Raw genomic sequence first — 22,783 nt, forward strand, 5'->3', positions numbered from 1 at the left:
GACTTGAAGCAGCTTTATTTTGGCTGTCTGTAACAGGCCTCAGTGAATGGCATTCACGTTTCAATGAATTTGTCGTCTTTTTGTCCCCTTAAAACCTTATTCCTTTCAATTAATTTTTCACGTAAAGACAGATTCCATATTTCCCTCCACAAATTAAATATATCTATATTCTCTTCAGAGTTCCAGTGTTTAGCTGTAAGTAATTTTGCTCAAGGCCACCACAAGGAGATATTTTTTAAAAAATGTTTAAGGTAATTTTTTTTCATAAAAAGAGACAATATTAAAACCTTACTACCACATATTATTTGTTGTTTAGTGATTTGGGTTATGTGCTTTAGTATTTGATGCGAGAAATCTTATTTTAGGACATGTGAGCCATAAATATAATTAAGTATCCTTTTGATTACATCCTCATCAACACAAGGGGGAGGAATTTTTACTAATATAAATTTGCTGACATTAAATGCCATCTATAAATGGTTTTATATACACTCTCCTTTATAGAGACTGATGTTGCTTTAAATGCATCTACAGACCATATAACATCCCAATTTCCCCCCCAATATTTCAGTATTTAAATCAATTTTCCATGTCAATTTTGCCCCCTCCCTATATCATTTATATTGCTCCGCCATTCTTTATATTGCTCCTTCATCAATATGGCATAAAGTTTAGAGACTGGTTTTATTTTTAGAGGCTATACAGCAATCCTCAAAAATAGTAGTTGACCTAGGGCCACCTTCATCTTGGTATATCATATTTGCTAGTATATGGAATTGTATCTGAACCATGATGTTTCTGTATCTTTCAGCTTCAGCTTTCACTTTCTTAGAAATCTTATATTGGAAGAGGGAAAGGGGTTTGTTACTGGGAATACGCATTCCCTTAATGTCTAGCTCCCTTAGACACATAATTCAAATTCCTCCACCATCATTCAGATTTTTAATCCATATGTAAGTAAGCTGCCAGCTTTTCTCCATCATATGCCTGTAATATTTCACTGATTTACTAAGACATGAATGGAATATATATTATTTGATATTAACTTTGCACTGAAAGATTGAATAGTGCCATCATTCCTAAACAGAAAGGATGGCAGGAATTTATGTATTCCATATTCTCTTATGCTACTGAAAAGAAATAGGACAGAATAGATTCAGGGCGTACTGAGAAAACTGCAGTGAGTTATATTCTTTTTGTCATACACCAAGGAATACTTCTGTGGTCTTAGTTCATCAGGGAAAATACTGCAGTTTTCCTTTCATTTACAAGTAGACAAAGGACAAGGATGGAAAAGAAGCTAGGTAATGACTTTATAAAGATGGATAACTGAATTTCATGCTGTGGAAGTGCATCCTGCATGATACATTTCTCTCAAAAACATGCCCACTGATTGCTATCAAAACCAGCCATTCCCAAGGAAGATGATTCCGCAAACAATAGAGAAAAATGGACAGAAACTGAAAACTGTTAATGTAGCCTTTTCTTTCTGTGATTGATACCAATAATTCCAGAAACCTAGAGATGATATAAGATGCTGTCAGTTTTTACCACTTATATAACAAGTTGTTATTTAGAAGGGCTAGGAGTCTATTCAAGCAAAAACAGAATTATCCAAAATAATTTCAGAATATTTTTTCTTATGGTGTCAAAAGTATACTATCTGCTGGAATAACCAGTTGTATTAATGTGAGATGGCACAAGTAGTTTTGAGCCCTCAGTGGGCATAACATGAGGATATTTATGAGTGCATATGATATGCCTATTCATCATTTCTTTTTTCTTTTTCTGTGAGTGACGTGATTCACCACATTCTCTTGTTTTTTATCTAATAGACAAAGAGAAATAAACTTGGGCTGTAGAGATTTGGATTTGGAGCTCATTTCTACTTGGATTCACATCCAAGAAAACAACGGCTTCCAATTACATCCCACTGATAAAACATGATGCCACACTCCGATTTGGTTAAACTATTTACTTCACCTTTTCAAAAATCTAGCAGTGTCTACTTTCTGGGACTGGTGTGTTGGCTTTTGGTTTAGAGCCTTTTTCAAAATATCCACTTATCATTTTGAAAATAATAGAATGAGCAATTCTACCTCCACCAGTAGTGTAACTAGGGCTGCATTTGCACTGCAGAAATAATGCTTGCTTAACACTGCTTAAATGTCCATGGCTCAATGCTATGGAACTCTGGGTTGGTTGTTTTGTGATGTATTTAGCCTTCTTTGTCAGAGTCCCAGGATTCAATAAGGTGGAGTCAAATGGTGTCAAACTGCTTTATTTCTCAGGAGCAAATGCAGCCATGATCATTTTAGACTCTTGAAAGAACAGTCTTACCACCTTTCTCTTTGGATATGTGTGTGTGTGTGTGTGTGTGTGTGTGTGTGTGTGTGTGTGTGTATTACTTCACGTGTGAAGCCAGGGGCAACCCATCCATGACGCAGTGAGCTTGCTGCCTCAATCAGAGGATTGTGCTTCTCTTCCCTCTAGGAATTCTCCTGTTACAGTTGCTCTGAAGAACCTTTGTCTCTGGAGCTAATGCATAGATATAAGAGTCCCTCCATAGCCAGCACCTTCCTTGTAGCTGTTCTTCGGTTATGAAACTGTAAGAGAAGGTCATGTTGGACCCCTCTCTGTTGTGTTTCCATCACCGGGAAAAAGGTTTTTATTTATTATTATTCAAGCAATTTCCCTCCATTTTGCTAATACAGAACATTTATATTTGAAGGTTGGAACTATAAACACTGACCATCTATCTTTCAATGGTGAGCATATCTTACTGGAGTAGCTACGCATGGACATGTATTTTAGGGATATCAGCTTCAAGAAAATGTATTTTTGGAAACATGGTCAGCTTATATTAGTGTATATGTCTAGTCTTTGTTCATAGGCTATGTACTTCCCCTTCCCTTTTTTGATCACACCAGAGATCTAGGCCCAAGGGCTGTGGGACCTAGGTCCAGAGTATGAATGGCTCTTTATGGTTCATATGAACCATAACTGTCATAGTGGTGGGGAGATCTAAAGAATCCCAGCTTTCCCAGCTAGGTAGGTGTGCTATAAATGGCAAGAGTAGGATTTTTTTGCTCTTTTTCTGACCTTTTGGTGGTATTTTTTTTTAAATCCAGAACTGGTAGAGGCTGTTGGCCTGAATGATTGGTTAGTCATTGCTACATCTCAGTCACCCTCTGCTGATCATTCTGCTGTTTAGTAAAATAAAAATATGATGTTAACCAGTGATGAAATCTTGCCTCTTTATTTCTTCTTCAGGTTGCAATTGAATATGTATGCCTTCATGGGGCATGGATGAGTGTAGATCATTTACTGTTCTCATCTGAGAAATTACTTTTTGCAACCATTATACTTGTTTCCTAAAGAGGCTGGAGTCTCTTTTCTAAATTACTTTTATGAGTCACTGTAATTGAGGTTGTTGCTGGATGTAAAATTTAGAGGTTTCATGTAGCTAAGAAAAGAATGGAAGCATACAAGTGGCTACTGAGTATCCAAAAAGAGGCACTTCAGTGGCAGTGTGCTATTAATAATTAATATAGAAAGGGAAGAGACCATCCAGATTTTATTGTTTGTGTATTTGCCAGATGCTACTGTAAAAGGGATTAGCTTCTATGGAAGTCATTTTAGTATAGCAATTAAAAGCTTTACTTTACACTCCAGGAAGAAGGAAGAGTTCTCATTATTTCAGGACTATTGTAGGAATTGTAGAAAAGGTTAGGGGTATAATTTTTCTCAGTTCATTTTTTAAAGCATGAGACCTTCCAAACTCCACAAAATTCTTCATATATGTGATTGAAAGATTTGAGAGTTAACAAAATTTGAATGTGGAGGGAAGATAGTAAATCAAGGTAAAGGCTTTAGGTGCTAAGTCATTTAAAGTCTGGTTTTAAATCTCTGTGTCTTCAGCTATGTATGTGTTGCTGAATTAGGGTTGACATCTCTTTTTTTTTTGTTGGGCTCCTTCTCTTTAACAACTACATGGCAGTTTCTAATAACTGAATGTGACCCCAAAACCTATCCTTTCAGCCTAGCAGCCTGACAGAAAGAAAAAAAACCAACTGCTATAACATTTTGTGTGTGTGTGTGTGTGTGTATGTAAGCATTTCACGAATTTTGGTGAAAAATGTTCCCCAATGCAACATTTTTGCGCACCTAAGAGTCTTGTACAAAGCACTACATAATACATTTTTAAGTAAAACATAATAATTTGTGTGTGTGTGTGTGTGTGTGTGTGTGTGTGGGAATTGCTTGTGGAATTTTTTTGGGGGGGGAAATGTCCTGAAATGTCAAAAATTATGACAAATATACAAAAGCTCCATTGCACACCTACATGTCAGTGAACAACTGTGCAGCCTTTAAGAGAACCTTAAGCAAATTCACACATAGAGCATATTACAGTAGACCAAAGAGGATGTAACTAAGTTATGTGTCACTGTGGCCAATTCAAGCTTAATAAACTTTAGTAATTTTCATGGCTATGATATTGCCAAGAATTCACTGAATTTTGTTGTTGCTGCCTGCCATTCTTTGTCAATGTTAATTTTCATCAAAGACAGAAAGTTAATAAGGCTTGTGAGTGATGACTGAATTCCTTTGGAACACTTATTAAACTACATCTGCACAAAACTGATATTGTGATCCTACTTCTTTAATGTACACCATACTTGGTTACTTTTTTGGACTAAAATTCCCTGAATCTGATTCTAATTATAAAAACTACCCTTTCCAAGCTCTAGTTTTACTATTAGTGATTGCACTCTTTTCTCTGGTAGTTCCCCTTTAAAAAACAAGAACACATTTCTATACTTAGTACAAGACAAGAAAAATCAGTATTGAGAATATCAGACAATAAAGGCAATTCAGATAAACATTTTTCTTCATGTTGTACACAATATAGGAGTCCTGTGTGTTGTTCTTTTATGTTAGGAGGATGGACTGGTGAGACTTCTGTAATATCAAAAAATAAAAAAATAAAAAATGGAGCATTGTAAACTGGTCAGCTTGCTGGTCTTTCTCTTGCTCAGACTTGCTTGACTGTTTTTCTCTAGAGACTAGCTGAATTTAATGCCTCCTGCCAGCATCGGTCAGCGATTCTTCATTTGCAGGATGTACTACTTGACTTCTTCCACCATAGTTCACAAATTTAACAAAAAGAGATAAAGCATTATGAGGGGAGGGGGGAATCAACACAGTAGCTGGAAGTGGAAAGAAAGAAAGAAAGAAAGAAAGAAAGAAATGTGAGGGTGGAAAGATAGAAAGATGGGTCACCTCAGAAGATTTCAAGACATGGGCAGACTCATATAGGGTGGCTGGTGACATTCTTTCCACCAGCCAAACTTCCAGAAGATGTTTCTTGGACAGCATAAAGGTATGAAGCAGGGAAGAGAAGTGAAGAATGTCTTGTTATGCTTCTAGAGGTGGGAATCATATGGCCCTCCAGATGTTGTTGGACTATAACTCTCTGCTCCATCACCATTGGCTGGAAATCGCAGTCTAATATTTTTTACAGTCTAACATCTGGTGTGCTGCATTTTTTTTATACTTTAGATTCTGTTCAGGATGTTCAAGGGCTGATCTTCTGTTTTTTGAACCAGGAAGGCAGCAGAAGCTGTTTCCTTTATATTGTGACAACATCAGAAGAATAAAAAACTTCCACCTTGCCTGTTGTAATGCAGAGCACTTACTGATTGTGCCGTATGAGATTATATTCAAAACATTTTATACATACCTTGAAAAAAACATCAGGGGGGAGGAAAAAACATTTATTTTGCAGATTTGTTATAACCTCAAAATAATGCCATGTTGCATTAAGGATTCTGACAAAAGATGTTCTCTTTGCACTGAGAGTGGCAGCAAGAAGATTCTCCTTAGAATCCATCAGCATTTTAACAGCCAATGTTAAAAATATAAATGGAACTTGGAATCATAGTTTTATATGAAGGTAAAGGGCTCCCCATCCCCTTTTGGTAGTAGAAGCTCCAGCCTAGGTATCTTTATCTTATTTTAAAACCCCATTGGTACACTTGTGATTTTATTTTTACTGTCTCTTTGTAGGAAAATTCTAAAGGACAGCCAAGAATTCAGAAGGTGCAACCCCCACATAAAGGCATAAAGGCAATGTGTTGTGTACAATGATAGTTTTCCACTGGTTAAAAAAAAAAAAGCTACTTCTGTTCAGGCTCATTGGAGTAGGGCATCACCCAAAGCTGTTTCTGAAGATTCAGATGCCCACTAGCACAGTATGGGATGTGGCATAGGGAGGCTTGGAGTGGGGTGGGAAAGAAAATTAAGTAAAATTTGGGTATCCCACCTTCTGCTAGAACGTGCTGCTACTTGACACATTATTTATCTTTTAGGTTACTGTAGTTATACCAAGATAGTATTAAATACAGATAAGCTAAAGCTATATTAGAGTCAGCCTTTGTGATACTACATTATGTTTATGACTCAGTGCGGTAAGTGCTGGCTAGCAAGAGGTTGCTTTGCAAGATTTATTCCATTGAAGAAATTACTTTTTTACTTTGCTTATTCAAGGCCCCATGAGAGTCAGAAAAACATACCTTTTTATTCTTTGCTGAGGCAGAAAAATAATGAAAACAGCTAGGCACAGATTCTCTGCAGCATAAAGCTGCAAAATGAGGGCATTCTCTCCTCAGTAAGAATTCTGCCTTATCGGTGAAATTTTTCTTCACTCCTGAAATTTTTAGTAATGCTGTTATGTAAAATTTTGTTTGAGCATTTTTAAATACAGTTTAGGCATCCAAGGAGAAGGGGCAGGCAAAGTGACAAAAAGAATGAAAACACTGCAAATATGGGTTCTGGGTAATTATGATTTTTAATGACTAACTCTCTGAAATGCTAGAAATTTGAGAACTGAAGGAAAATTTATCGTTGTGGCAGGGGAAGCATCATAACAAGGACCACAAAACACCCAATTGGCAGAGAAAATGCCACAACTTTATTGATTACAGCAAATAGGAAACATAATGTCTGGATCTGTCATTTACTAATCCTTGTTGGTCAATGAACCGAAATGTCTGGTCACAGCCAAGTTTCAGAATGACAGAGGGGTAACCAACTGATTGTATGTTCACAACTCAGGAGGCCAGTTGAGTGCATGTGCGCATCTCTATCCCTTCTCACCAGAGAACACTGATCCAGTGTTGCCCCCACATTGGTCACACCATGACACTCTCATTGCCCCTGGGTCCCCAGTGTACTCCCAATCCAGTGCTCCGCAGCACTGGAAACCACACCTACCAGATCCAAGACCTATGCTACTGCCCCTGGAAAGTTGTGATAGCCTAAACCTAAATCTATAACCCTAAATGGAGGGAGGGTGGGGAGAGCTGAATGTAAATGACGCTGGCCAGAGGAGCCACATGGCTTTAAGCAGACTGGCTGGCCAAACATCTCCCAAGAGGCCAGGAAGTCCCCACCCCTTCTGGCCTCCTCAACCAATCCTGGGTCTCACTGTCCCAGTGACTGACTGGCCAATGACATGGCACGTCTGCTCCTGGTGTGCAAGCCGGGGGTTATAGTCCCATCCTGTCCAGAAGTGCTGCTCGTTCTTGCCCCCAGCAGCCAATCTGGGCCCTGGCAGCCCACGCTGCAGCCTGCTGGAGGATGGCCAGAGCTGGCAGACCATCCCAGCGTGATGCCCTCCCCTCACAGCAACTAGGCCAGTTCTAGTAAGTCGGGTGGCCCCCCTTTTGAGAGGAGTAGAACTCTTATTTGGTAGCGATGCCCTCATTGATTGCTCCCCCCCCAATAGCTATACCACTGAAAACCTTTATTGCCTGGACAAATTAGCACCTACATTTGAATGCTTAACAGCTACATATATCTGTCGTATATTTAATAGACTTTTGAACCGATAAATAAGTAGTAGGCCTGTTTGCATTCGGTAAGTACAAGCTATGTCTCTCTACTACCTGATTGTTGTGTGATTTATTCTTTAAAGATGCCATAAATATTTGGTGCAGCCCAAAATGTTTCTTACTTTGTCCCATATTTTCTACTCCAATACATGTGAGAAAGCTGAGCTAGCATCTTGGTTTGTTAAGCATCTTGTACAAGATGGCTAAAGTGAATCACTTTTATATCTTATTGATTTCTCTGGGAGAGTTACTCATATGCTCACCTTTTTATTATTGGAATTGGTAGGACATAAAAATGCTTCACTTTCACTAGGATGTGAACTTTGTCAGGACTTTGCAGTAGGCATTAGGAAGACAAGAATTCAGACTGGAAATGTGTGTGTTTTCTTGCCGAGTGTCTCTGAGGTCATGTGATGACAATGGGGCCTCCAAGATGGTATGAAATAGATGGTGATTTTTTGACTGGGAAAGGCAGGAGGGCAGATTCCTGACTGCTTAATCCATGCCCTCCAACATTTCAAATATGAAACCTGGGACACACGTGACCAAGCAACATCAGAGTGTAGGCAAGATGAAAGATGGTATTAATGAGGAAGGACTGCATCACTTTGTTTTTACATCAGTCTACAGGGAAGGATGAGATTCCCCATCTCCTCTCCTGTCCTTCCATTGAGTTGAGTGGAAAATACTTTTGCGCTTTCACTTCACTGTGCAGTAACTGAAATAAACTGAGGACAAAAAAGGAAGCTGGGAGGAGAGAGAAACTGAGATGTTTTCAAAGCAGCTAAAGAGTAGGACAACAGCTTAACTGAAACTGTTCCTGCCAAACTGGAACAGTTGGAGGATATGTTATACTACACTGGCCAATCAAGAATCTTCAAATCTTTTGCCAATTGCAAATGCCAGATTGCACCAGAACCTGAAATGTTAAAAGTAACTTCCTGTGAAAGTCACTGATAAACCCACAAATCATAGTTCTGTTAATAGGGTTTTAAAGTAATAGGTTGCACTAAACCTTCCTTTTTTATTACATGGGTGGGTGATTCAGACTAGCATAACACTTTATAAAGTCTGCTCAAAATTTTTCCCTCCTACAAGTAAATTAAAAGATAACTGGAATAACTTTATTTACTTTTTAATTATTTTTTAAAAAAATACATATGAACATAATAAAATAAACACGCTCCATCAAATATTTACAATATGGTGATTATATAACATATAATTCTAACATGAATGTACATTGAACATTACCTTCCTCAGTCCTTCTAATGCATGGTCTCAAATCTTCTCATTATTTCCTTATCCTTATTTTTAACAGTATTACAATCATGTTCATTTTCAATAAAGTTTTCATAAAGTTTATTCCATGCCTCAACATTTTATCTTAGTATTCATATAGTACTCTAAACCGTTTATCATTCTCCTGCACCTTTCAATATCTATTTTTGCAATATAACAGTATTGGGGACCATTCTTTCTCTACTACTTCCATATCTTTATGGTTTATGTGGCAAGTTAATTTGTCTATTTCACACATCTCAAATAACTTAAGTAGCCAGTATTCAACTTTAGGCATTCCTTGATTCTTCCAGTATTGTGCCAACACTATTCTGGCAGCCGTTATTAAATATATCATTATACGTCTGTGCTTCCTTTCAATCTGTACTGGGATTTTATTCAACATGTTCAATAAATATATTTTTGATCTCATTTCATATTTTATATGTAACATTTGTTCAACTGTGATGTATATCTGTTTTGGGCACTGCCACCATACATGAAATCACGAGCCGGAAGCTATTTGACATTTCCAACATCTATCTGAATCACTTTTGTAAATCTTGGCCATTTTGTTTGGTGTTAGATACCATCTCTGTTCCATCTTTAAGAAATTTTCCCATAAAATTTGAGACTTAGTGAATTTCTTCATTTAATCTCTTGCAAACTCCCAACTGTCTGTATCAATAATTTGTCCGCAATCTGAAGCCCATTTGATCATAACATCAGTTATCACTTCCTCTTCTTGTTCAAAGTTTCTTAAGAATCTGTACAATTTGGCAGTTCTCTTTGACTCTGAATTCAACAAAATTTTGTCAAACTCTGATAGCTCTTCACCAAAATCCTCCATTTTTTATTTATTTTAAATCTTTCCTTCAATTGTAAATGCATTTTGGGATCTAATTGCGTTAATGTCTTTGTAGGTTAGCCACATGTCTAGTGATTTACACCAACCTATGACGGCTTCCTGAGGTGAAATCCACAAAGGATTTTTCCTGCATATTTTCCCGTGTTTTTCCCCATATATGCAATAGGGATCTCTTTATAATATGGTGTCGAAACTCGTTGTGTGTAGCAATCCTCCCATACCAAATATAAGCATTCCATCCGAACTTGTTATTAAATCCTTCTAAGGTGAAACTTCTAACTTGGATGGTAAATATTAACTAATGTAATCCAGTCTACCATCCAGTTTATTACGTTCTCTTGATAATATAAGTTCAGGTCCGGAAGTCCTCCTCCCCCTTCTTCCATCTGACTTCCACTTGACTCAAGGCTTTTTCTTGTTCCACACAAAAGATCTTATATCTTTTTGCCATTCTTTCAGGCGGTTGTTACTGTTTAAAATTGGTAGTTTGAAATAAAAAGTTCATCTTTGGTAATACTATCATTTTGATAGCTTCAGTTCATCAAAAAAAGTGATAAATGCAGTTTTGACCATGTATTCATCTCTTTTTTTGATCTACTTCTATTTAGGTTTGTAATTATTATCAAAGAGATGAATATTTTTATTTGTCATCCAAATTCCTAGGTATTTGACCTTCTTTTTTATCTGGCATTTTGATATATTGTCCATTGTATCTTTCTCACTTTTTGTCAGATTTTTGGTTCATGATATTGTTTTATTTCTATTTATTTTAAACCCAGAAACTTTTCAGGAATAACTTTACTTTCACAAATTCTTTCTAACATAATCCCCCTAATTAATTCTCTTATTTCCTTCTGTGCTTGAGCCATGAGAACCACACTTTCAAGTAACTCATTAGGCTACGTAACTTCTAAAATGTTCTAAGTTCTTTCAGACTGGGCTCTCCAATGCTTAATAATCTACTTTAAAAAGTAAAAATGGTTTTTGATCTTGTTTGGAAAAACATGTCATTCTATCCCTCTTGTGAACCACTTTTCAATCTTCACTCTCAAATTATTTTATCCCTAATTTGATTTTGCAAATGTGCACTTATTTTTCAGTTTCTACAAGCAATTATCTAATTTTCTAATGTGTACAGCTGGTTCTCAGAATCTGTGGGGGATCTGTTCTGGATCTCAAAATTTGGGATACCCAAATCCATAGATGCTCAGGTTCCATTGTCTCCAATGGCATTGCATGCACATGGCCGTGGTGCCATTGAGGATAGCAGAACTTCAATGGTGGTGTGTGTACATGGCTGTGCCACCAGTAGGGACAGTCTCCATTGTCCCCAATGTGGTGCAGCCATGTTAGGGACAAAGGGACTTAATGGCAGTGCAGCTGCATGCATACACTGTCACAGAACAATGGGGGGCTGTCGCTAACAGCGGTGCAGCCATGTGCACAGGTCTCCATTGGGGACAATGTGGGCTTGCCGTCTGCAGATGGCAAGTCTGTGGATACCAAGGGCCGATTGTATATATTTCATCTTGCTTGACCCCACTTTCTTCACATTTCCAGAGAAATCCCTGAGCTAAGGATATAAGTTTACTGCATCTTTTTTTTTTTTAAACTAGCCTATAGAGAATTCATACTTGGCAAAAAGCAGTAAGATTTTCTGAACATTAAAAGATGGACAATGAATATTTGTTTCTCAAATATTTGCTCATTTTTACCCATCTCAGCAAAATTAATGATATTTGTAAAAATAGTTTGTATTGCATTTTAAAAATATAAATGCAAAAAAGAAAACAAATGAAAAGAAAGAAAAAGGAAACACGGAACTATATAGCTTGTGATCATAGAATCATAGGTGTTTATCACACTATACTCTTATAGTGCTACTATTCCACTTTAACTGCTCTAAGCTGCCTCCTGTTGCATTCTGGGATTTGCAGTTTTAAGGAGGGTATTTAGAATTCTCCGCTGAGACTTCTAAATACCCCTCCTTAAAACTGCAAATCCCAATGCAACAGAGGCAGCTAGAGCAGTTAAAGTGGAATAGTAGCACTATAAGAGTATAGTGTGATAAACACCATAGAATCATGGAATCGTAGAGTTGGAAGATACCACTAGGGGCCATCCAGTCCAACCCCCTGCCATGCAGGAAATCCAAATCAAAGCATTCTCGACAGATGGCCATCCAGCCTCTGTTTAAAGACCTCCAAGGAAGGAGACTCTATCACCCTCCAAGGAAGAGCGTTCCACTGTCGAACAGCCCTTACTGTCAGGAAGTTCCTCCTAATGTTGAGGTGGAATCTCTTTTCCTGGAGCTTGCATCCATAGTTCCGGGTCCTGTTCTCTGGAGCGGCAGAAAATAAGCTTGCTCCCTCCTCATCATGACATCCCTTCAAATATTTAAACAAGGCTATCATATCACCTCTTAACCTTCTTTTCTCCAGGCTAAACATCCCCATCTCCCTAAGTCGTTCCTCATAGGACATGGTTTCCAGACCCTTCACCATTTTTGTCACCCTCCTTTGGACACGCTCCAGTTTTTCAATGACCTTTTGAATTGTGGTGCCCAGAACTGGACACAATATTCCAGGTGGGGCCTGACCAAAGCAGAATAGAGTGGCACTATTACTTCTCTTGATTTAGACACTATACTTTTGTTGATGCAGCCTAAAATTGCATTGGCCTTTTTAGCTGCTGCATCACACTGTTGACTCATGTTCAACTTGTGGTCTACCTGGACTCCTAGATCCCTTTCACACATAGTTTCATTCAGCCAGGTGTCCCCCATCCTATATCTATGCATTTCATTTGTCCTCCCTAAGTGCAGTACCTTACATTTCTCCATGTTGAATTTCATTTTGTTAGCTTTGGCCCAGCTTTCTAGTCTATTCAGGTCATTTTGAATTTTGATCCTGTCCTCTGGGGTATTAGCTATTCCTCCTAATTTGGTGTCATCTGCAAATTTGATAAGTATGCTCACAATTCTGTTATCCAGGTCATTGATAAAGATGTTGAATAGCACTGGGCCCAGGACAGAGCCCTGTGGGACCCCACTGGACACTTCTCTCCAGGATGAAAGGTAGCCATTGTTGAGCACCCTTTGGGTTTGGCCAGTCAACCAATTACAAATCCATGTAACAGTTGCCTTGTCTAGCCGACATTTTACAAGCTTGTTTGCAAGAATGTCATGGGGAACCTTGTCAAAGGCCTTACTGAAATCAAGATGTACTATATCCACAGCATTCCCTTCATCTACCAAGCTGGTAATTTTATCAAAGAAAGAGATCATATTAGTCTGGCATGACTTGTTTCTCTGAAACCCATGTTGAGTTTTTGTGATTATGAAATTGCCATCTAGATGTTCACAGACTCTCTGTTTAATGATCTGCTCCCGAATCTTTCCTGGTATTGATGTCAGACTAACTGGATGGTAATTGTTGGGATCCTCCCCCCCCCCTTTTGAAGATGGGGGACAACATTTGCCCTCTTCCAGTCTGCTGGGACTTCTCCCGTTCTCTATGAGTTCTCAAAGATTATTGCCAATGGCTCCGATATTACATATGTAGTTCATCTGGTCCTGGAGACTTAAATTCATTTAGATTAACAAGGTATTCCTCCACTATCTCTTTTCTTATTCTGTGCTTAAATGCCTCTATTCTGTTCTCTACTCCATTTTCCTCAGGTTGAGCACCCTTGATCATGGGCTAGGCACATACATTAATATGCATTTTGTTATTTGCTGATACAAGGCAACCCTAAGGCAAAATTATCACAGGGTTTTCTTGGAAAGGTTTGCCTTCTTCTGAAGCTGAGAGAGTGTGTGACTTGTCCAAGGTCACCCAGTGGGTTTCTATGGCTGAATGGATATTCACATTTGGGTCTCCATAGTTGTAGCCTAACACCCAAACTGCTACACCATACTGTATGTTTTAAAATGATATTTAGTTGTAGTTGGCCTCTGTAGAGTACAGGTTCACTCATGCCCAAAGCAATACATTCTTCTTCCCATTGAATGATGGACAGTGAGTCTTTTCAATATTTACCTTTTGAAATGGAAGTCCTTTAATAATAAGAATAGTATAATGGTATAGTTTAATAGTATAATAGTGAGAATATGCAGAATACTGACCATCAATTAAGTTCCAAGTCACAACAGTACATGTTAAAAGTACATCTGGAAACATCAAATATTATTCCAATGCAAAATTAATATTTTGCACTACACCCAATAGAAAGGAGACACACTTAGACATACCTATTACTGTATGCTACAAAGAAGCATTACTGTATTGCATTGCCAACATTTGTTAATTTAATGATATTTGCAAGCCCACATTTTTAGGACTACAAAGTACACATATGCTGGAAATGGAGGAAAGCCAGCATTGAGATAATTCAGGACAATGCAACATGAAATAATAACTCCAACAGAGCAGTACATGGGTCAGGCTGTTTGTTTGTCAGGCCAGTATTTTATATACTGACAGAGAATAGCTCTCAAGGATCTAAGACAGCGATTTTGCATATCACTTGCTCTATTATATTTTAAAATTGAAGATGGTAAGGACTGAACCCAGGCCCTTCTGAACTGAAAGTTTATGCCCTATAACTGAGCCAGGGTTCTTGCCACTGACTTACCATTTCTAATGACACAGGCCTATTCATATCACATGACAAACACTCTCAAGTATGGTGAGGAAAAGGCTATGTATATATGCACAAAAGTGTATACATACACAGGAAGTGGGAGTGCCCAATAGTGCCAACACTGCTTGGGAACAGTGTTTACATTTGCCAAACAGATTATTGAATATTTTTGTCATGGGATGCTTGTGCTCTAGAATTATATTTTTATGGAATTGATTTCCTACCACATTTGCATCATTAAATTCATGCTAAATTGATCCTGTGCTAAGTACTCAAAGTACTTGCAACCCTCAGAGGTGTTTAGTGTTACTGCTTTGTCCTTGATGCCTTTTTACAATAGCTGTGGAAAGTAGCTGGTGCATCTTTGATGGACTAATTGGTCAGATCTGAAAAATATCCTACAAATTATGAGAAATGAAACATACTTATAGTAATCTGACAGCTGTCAGATGTTAGAAACACATAGGTAGCAGATAAATGTTTTGGAATTTCACCTGCTGTCTGTGCCCCAGATACATAGATGACCTTCTGAATCTTGCAAAGACCCCACTAAAATGGTGTGTCCCACCCCAAGTGTTATTTCTTCCATTTCCATCTAGGGCATGGGGAATGAAAGAAGGCAGACTCTAACACTGGGCAGAATAAGGCCTCAGGTGCCAGATGCTAGATGGGAGCACAGAGCTGTGCCACAGAAATAGAGGGAAAAACTCGGTGGACCATAGTCTACTTTTGCCTTCTGCTGTCTTCAAGTTAATTAGGATTGGCAGTCCAGTCAGCTACTAAATTTGGAATAGGTTGGAGTGCCATTTTGGCATTTGCCTCAGGCAGAAAAAAAGTCTTTTGGACAGGACCTTAAAGGAAGGGTTCTGGGTTTTTAAAGAGGAAAGGGGGGATGGAGGTGCCTCACAAAGCATAGTTCTCTTTTTTTAAAAAAACTTTTTTTTGATGATTGGTCAGTATTTATTGATTACATCAACACCAACTCATTTGCTATCAGCCCTTCTACTCACCAAGCTATTCTTTGGAAAGATACTTTGATCCCAACTTCAACTGAGTGATGTCTTTAGGACTTTGTTAATGCTACTACCCCACAAAAGATAACTATTATGCAAGTTTATATATAGTCCTCCAAGGCTATTTGTTATTTATGTACTAATTGTTCGTTTTGTATTGTTGTTATAAAACAAATAAAAACACTTAATTATTAAATAAAAAATAAAAAATAAAAAATAATTATGGTTCTAGTGTAATTTTGTTGCTATTGTTGATGATGATGTGATTGTTGTTACTATAGTTGTTGCAGTACATACCTTCAAGTTGACTCCAACTTACAATGATGCTATCTAAACGTTTTCTTGACAAGGTTTATTCAGAAGAGATTTGCCATTGCCTTCTTTTGAGGCTGAGATAATGTAACTTACTCAAGGTGACTGATAGGGTATGTGTGGTTGAGTGCAGATCTAATCCCTGATGTCCCAGAGTTCTAGTCCAACACTTAAACTGCTATATCATACTGGTTCTTAGTGTCCTATTATGATGGAAACAAATGTCAGCCATCTTAATTTTCTCTTATTTTTTCTCATTTATTTCTTTTAAAGACGAAACCTAGTTCCATAGTAGACCCAGAAGTGCCACTGCACAAAACCTTAATTCCCATTACAGATCTTCCCATGTCCCATAGCTACACTACATAGTATATGTCAAGTTGTACCTTGGAATAAACTCTGTGATCCAGTCATTATAATGTGCATAATTTACAAACAGGAATAGGTGAGGCAGGTGGAGATACCAAGGAAAGTGTGTGGGCACTAAATGAGGGCAGCTTCCCTCAACAAGCAATGAAATTTGGTTCTGCTGCCTAAATTTGAACATTTTGGCCAGTGTTTCTTGTGAATCAGCTTTACTCTTGAAATGGGATCTCCCTCAGCAGTGCCAGTTTAACTGTCAAGGTCAGCCAAGGCACACACATTTAGGCTCTCTCTTTCCATTTAATTAAGGGGCTGTATTTAATCCTGCTTTCCTTTATGCGTTCAATAAATGTAGCCAATTAATGTTTAATGTTTCTGCTATTATCATGACAGGACTGTAGGAATATCTAGTATTTAATGGCCAATATCCACCAAAACTGTGACTGATAGAAAGTTTGCTCAGAAGTAGATCTCAGTGAATTCAATAGAGCCAATATGTGTAACACTTCTAAAACAAGGTCCGTGAAACTCTTTGGATATTAAAGAGGCAGAGGCCCCTGCCCTGTAGACTGCAAATAAATTATTCAGACTGGTTAGATAGGCTCTGTTAAGATGTGTACTTGAGTAACAGATAGGCTCTGTTAAGATGTACACTCAAGTTGCTTATCCACAGAACAACCCGACTATGATCAGGTATGTGTGAATAATACATTCACTCAGAATTTGATGCTACAGTTATGACAATGTCTAGGATGGTTCCAGAGTACCATCTAGTCAAGCTTTCTGGGATCAGTTTCAGCTTCTTAGGACTTATGACATGAACAAGACTCTTACATTAGTTCATTCCACCACATGTAAACTTGAATCATGTCTATCTCGGGTTATAAAATGTGGCAGAGTGATTGACTTGCTGGATTCAAGGTGTGATATATGCCTCTATGTCACGGAATGGCACCTACCACTTTGAATGAGGTGTTGGTGTACTCTCTTCTCAAGAGGCTTTCTCTAGACCCCAGAGTATTGTAAAGATCTCCTTTGGAGCAGGGTATGTGAACTGCTAATAACTGGACAATTCCATGCATTCTTGGAAGAAACTGACTATCCGTGCTGATTCCAGTCTAGTTTCAGGCTAGATTTGGTGCAGAAACAGGCTTGGCTATCCTGACTGATAACATAATGCCAGAGGAATGACAGGGAACAATCTTGTTGAGCCTCCTGAATCTTTCAGCCGACTTTAGTACCATTAGCTACAAATATTAATCTAAGTATCTTATGGAACCAAAGAGTTTTACTGGACTGGCTCTGTGAGATGTGCATAGGATTCACAGTGCCAAAGTGATTCTACTCATTCCTGTAGGAGAGTGACGTGGGAGTGGGTGGGTTTCTATTCAGACCCATGGCCACTAAGCTATGGAACGCCACAGGGTTCCATTCTATCCCCCATGTTATGTTTTATGTGAAGTTGCTAGGTGAGATCTTCAGAGGTTTCAGAAATAGATCCCATCAACAGGCTGTTGATGCCCAACACTTTTTTTTTCCTCTTGTTATCAGAGTCAGGAGAATGTATGTGTGCATGCCTGAGTATGTTTGTTTGTGTGCCTTCAAGTTACCTGTCAGCTTAGGGTTTTCTTAGGCAGAGATAGTTTTGCTAATTCCTTCCTCTGAAAGTACTAACCAGGGCTGATCCTTCTTGGCTTCCAAGATCAAACAGGCTTACGACAGGATATACAGATGCTTAAACGGTGCAGCCAGCATGGTGCAGTGGTTTGACCATTCGACTATTTCTCTAGATACCAGGGTTTGAATTCTATCAACCCACTGGGTGACCTTGGACAAGCCACACTCTCTCAGCCTCAGTAATAGTCAAAGGCAACACCCCCTGAAGAAATCTTGCCCCAAAAACTCAGTGACAGTTTACCTGAGGGTCGGCATAAGTCAGAAACAACTTGAAGGCACACAACAACAAATGGTGTCTGGAGGCTGGAAGGGGCTCCTCTAATAATAATAATGAATTTAAACCTAGATGAGAGTCAGTGAACTGAAGCTGAATCTTGACGAGAAAAATATATCTGTAGATGGGTGGTTTCTAGCTTTAAGAATAGGGTGAGTGGTTTCAGACTTCAAAAAGGGAAATAAAGGAATCATCCTCTGGTACCACTGATCTGGTCCTATGGGATAGGGTTTGGAGTAGTTCTAGTTCTGCCTTTGTAGGTTGTATTTGTCTTAGTTAATACACACAGACAAGAGTGGAGAGCAGGCTGACTCTCCTGTCCCCATGATCGGGAAAATTAGACCACCAAGAATTAATAGCTAGAATGTACTAAATGATCGAGCATACATACCAAAAAAATTAAGACAGCTATTATAGTTGAGCCGTGAATAGCAAGGCCTTCCTGCAATCTGTCCTATGCATGCCTATTTGGGAGTAAGCTACACTGAACAAATGAAAAGCACTTCTAAGTGCACATTATGGTTGTAAGAGTCTTCATATTTATGAAATATTAAGTGATAATCGGTGGGAGAATTTACCCTCCCCCCGATGATGCCCTGCACCTGATTCTCTATACCTCAAGCTTGCTAAATACATAACTTTTTGCATTTTCTCTTGAGAGAATTGTGTGTGCAGTCCAGTATCTTCTAACATCTATCTACAGCTTTTGCTTTTAAAGTAGCATTATGGCAGGACAGATGGCAATTCTATATAGGCAGCTTAAGAATTCCTTCAACTTTCTTGACACTCCAAACCATTAAAATGTCTGTCACATTTTTTTAAAAAAGGTAGGGTGGCACTGCTGTTCTTGGTAAATAGCAACTTGATGGACAGGGTCCTGGGGGAAGCCATAATACTAGAACATACTATTTGGTTGTAAATTGCAAAAATACCAGTAGGCCATGAATGCTAATTTTTGTTCAAGCCACAGTTTAAATTGGTGGTGATTTTGTTTATTTTAATCTTTTTAAATAAGCAGTACTTGCTGCTGTTTCTCTTCCTCCTCCTCCTCGCAATCATAATCTTTATAAAAGTCCTCTAACTGTGTGTGTATGCTTGAAATCTACTTCTCGATAATTACATAATCTGTGGTGTGTATACCTGCAGTTAATAACACATTTTGGAGAAATGTTTCATCCACCCTTCAAAGAATAAAGTTATGATTACCATTTTCCACAATGCATCAGTAACAGCTTACAGTTCCTTGTATTTAATAGCCAACCAGATTAAAGTTTTTCACTGCAGACCTTACTACTGCTCTGTTACTCACTTTGGCTGCAATTCTAGACAGCCGCATGCCTGGGCAAGGCAAATGTACAGGCTTCACATAGCCAGTGATGTTCTCAAATGTTTCCTGTAGCCAAGTGTTGGCTGAATGTTAGTTTCAAATGGAAAAAAAGCACATTCCCTATTGTGCTGGGTAATCAATGTAATAAAAACTTTCAAAATACTTCTGTGATAATATAGGTAATGTGCTAATAGTTCAAGTGTTATTTCATTGTTAGCACTGAATAGGTGGTATTTGTGTGATCTGAAATGATTTGGTCCCCCCCCCCCCCCCATTGTCCATGAGATCCAATCATACAGGAACCCATAACCTTAGAAATGCCATCACTGTTTCCCTGGCATAAAGCACCCAGCTGCTGTGTATAAACTAGCTACCTTCCAGCATTGGACAAGTAGGTTCTCTCATGTCTCCTCCCATGGGGCAGAGTGAGGCAACTGTACTAACCAACAGTTTTTTGATAAAGAAAAAGCAGTGAATGCGTAGTTATTAAATTGTTATTGGTTTGGATGCGGACAAACTTAAGTTCCATTGTTTTCTGTGGGTCTATACAGTACTAACCAAGTCTAGATCCAACACATGGGGTAAGGGGAAAAATAGCAAGGCATTTTAGGTTGCCAACTTTGCAGCCTGGGGACAGACCAATACGTTACACAGTGTAACCTAGTGTAACTTATAGCATTTGTTGTTAACTGCCCTCAAGTTGATCTCAAACCATGGTGACCCTGCTGATAAGACATCCCAAGACCCTCTATCCTTCATTGCTCTGCTCAACTCCTGCAAACTCAAACTCATTATCTCTTTAACAAGGTCCATCCATTTTGCATGTGGCCTTCCTCTCTTTCTTCTTTCCTCTATCTTTCCTAGCATTACTGTTTTTTCCAATGATTCATGCCTTCTCATGATTTGTCCAAAGTATGACAACCTGAGTTTTGTCATCTTGGCTTCTAGGGAGATTTCTGGCTTGATCTGTTCTAGGACCCATTTATTTGTCTTTTTGGCTCTCCATTGAATCCTTAGCACTCTTCTGCATCCCTACAACTTAAATGAATTGATTTTCTTCCTATCCTCCTCCTTAACTGTCCACATAAGGCTTTTATGAGTTTAACTTTTGTGCTTACGGTAGTTGTATATCCTTGCATTTTAGGATCTGCTCTAGTTCTTTCATAGCTGTCCTTCCCATTCTTAATCGTCTTCTGATTTCCTGGCTTCAGTCTACATTTCTATCAGTATTTGATCCCAGGTATGAGCATTCTTTTACCATTTAATAATAATAATAAATTGTTTATTTATAAACTGCTTTTCCCAGGATCAAAGCGGTGTACAATATAAAGGTAAATACAATACAAAACAAATGACATATTAAAACACATCAATACCCATTAATTCCACAAATATTGGCTAAAAACATTCCACAATATTAAAATTGCAATTATAAATACCTACATCATCGAACAGTAAGGGGAGGGAAACTTTATTACAAGGAATTGAGAGGGTAGGCTTGTAGGAAGAGGTAAGTTTTTAATGCCTTTTTAAAGGCTTCCACTGTTCCACTAAGGCGGATCTCTTTGGGTAAAGTGTTCCAAAGAGAAGGCGCTACTGCCGTAAAAGCCCTTTGCTGGGTAGTCGCCAATCTCACCCTAGGCTGACTGAGTACCAATTTTCCTCTTGACCTGAGAGTGAGGGGTGGATTATACAGGGAGAGGTGTTCCCTCAAGTAACCATTTCTATTTCTTCATTGTGTAATTCAAATTTTGTGTAGATTTTCTGTAGTCATTATTTTTGTTTTCTTTATGTTCAGCAATAGGCCTGCCTTTGCACTTTCTTCCTTGATCTTTCTTAGCAGTTGTTCCAGGTCTTTGAGGTTTTCTGCTAGTATCATAGTGTCATCTGCGTATCTCAGATTGTTAATATTCCTTCCTCCTATTTTCACTCCTCCTTCTTCTGTGTCCAAGCCTGCTTTTCTTACAATATGTTCTGCATATAAGTTGAACAAGTAGGGTGATAAAATGCAGCCCTGTCTGACTCTTTTGCCAACTGGCAACCATTCTGTTTCTCAGTGTCCTATTCTGACAGTGGCCTCTTGTCCTGAGTGCAGATTCCTCATCAAGACTATCAGATGGGTTGGCACTCCCATGTCTTTAAGGGTGTTCCATAGCCTTTCATGATCTATGCAGTCAAAGGCTTTGCTGTAGTCTGTAAAGCACATGCTGATTTTCTTTTGAAATTTCCTGGTGCACTCCATTAGCCATCGTATATTTGCAATGTGGTCACTTGTGCCTCTTCCTTTCCTGAACCCTGGGATTTCGCCTCTGGGATTTCTAATTTGTTAAACTCTGTGTGTGTGTGTGTGTGTGTGTGTGTGTCGGTAAGAATTTGGCAGCAGCTTAAGTCTAGGAAACACTTACTCAGAAGTCAACCAAACATGTTTGAGAATAACACACTGTAGATGTGAGCAGATGTGATTTGTAATAACCTATAACAGATGCAATGTGCTCAACTATAATAAAAAATAAAAGGACTTCATAGTTTTAGACCAAGAATAACCAGCTTGCAGGTGATGTACTCCAGTTGTCCAGCAGCAAAGATTCCAGTTATACCACAAGTGGGATTATAGTTAATTACCTTGATTGGATATCATAAGTGTGAGAACCATTAGCTCCTTTGCTTTGATTTATTTTGATTGGGTAACTGATAACATGTAAGAAGCTAAGGGGAGAATAAAAAAAAGCCAAGACAGAGCCATGAAACAGACTGCCTTTGGGCATATCTCCATGTTCTATGCTCCAGTCAACAAGTGACTCAGGAGTCAGATGACTGTAAAGCAAGAGCTATTGGGTACTTAATGCAGTCCAGGTCACCCAGAGGTTTTGCAGCAAGATGAAAGGAGAAACAAGAGGGAAATAATCAACTGGTGCAGAAGACATTACAGCAAGTCAATAATCCTGATAAATGAAGCTAACAAGGAGCAAAACACAGAGTCATCAATTTTAGTCATTCCAAGGGTGGCACACAAATGCTGAGAGTACTGTCAGTCATCAAGCAACAAAAATGCCAGGAAGCTGCTGGGAGACTTATAGGCAGCAGTGTCAAGACACCTGATGCTTAATAGATAGTAGCATATGCATAACA

This window comes from Sceloporus undulatus, chromosome 1, assembly GCF_019175285.1.
Source record: "Sceloporus undulatus isolate JIND9_A2432 ecotype Alabama chromosome 1, SceUnd_v1.1, whole genome shotgun sequence".
Classification (NCBI taxonomy): domain Eukaryota; kingdom Metazoa; phylum Chordata; class Lepidosauria; order Squamata; family Phrynosomatidae; genus Sceloporus; species Sceloporus undulatus.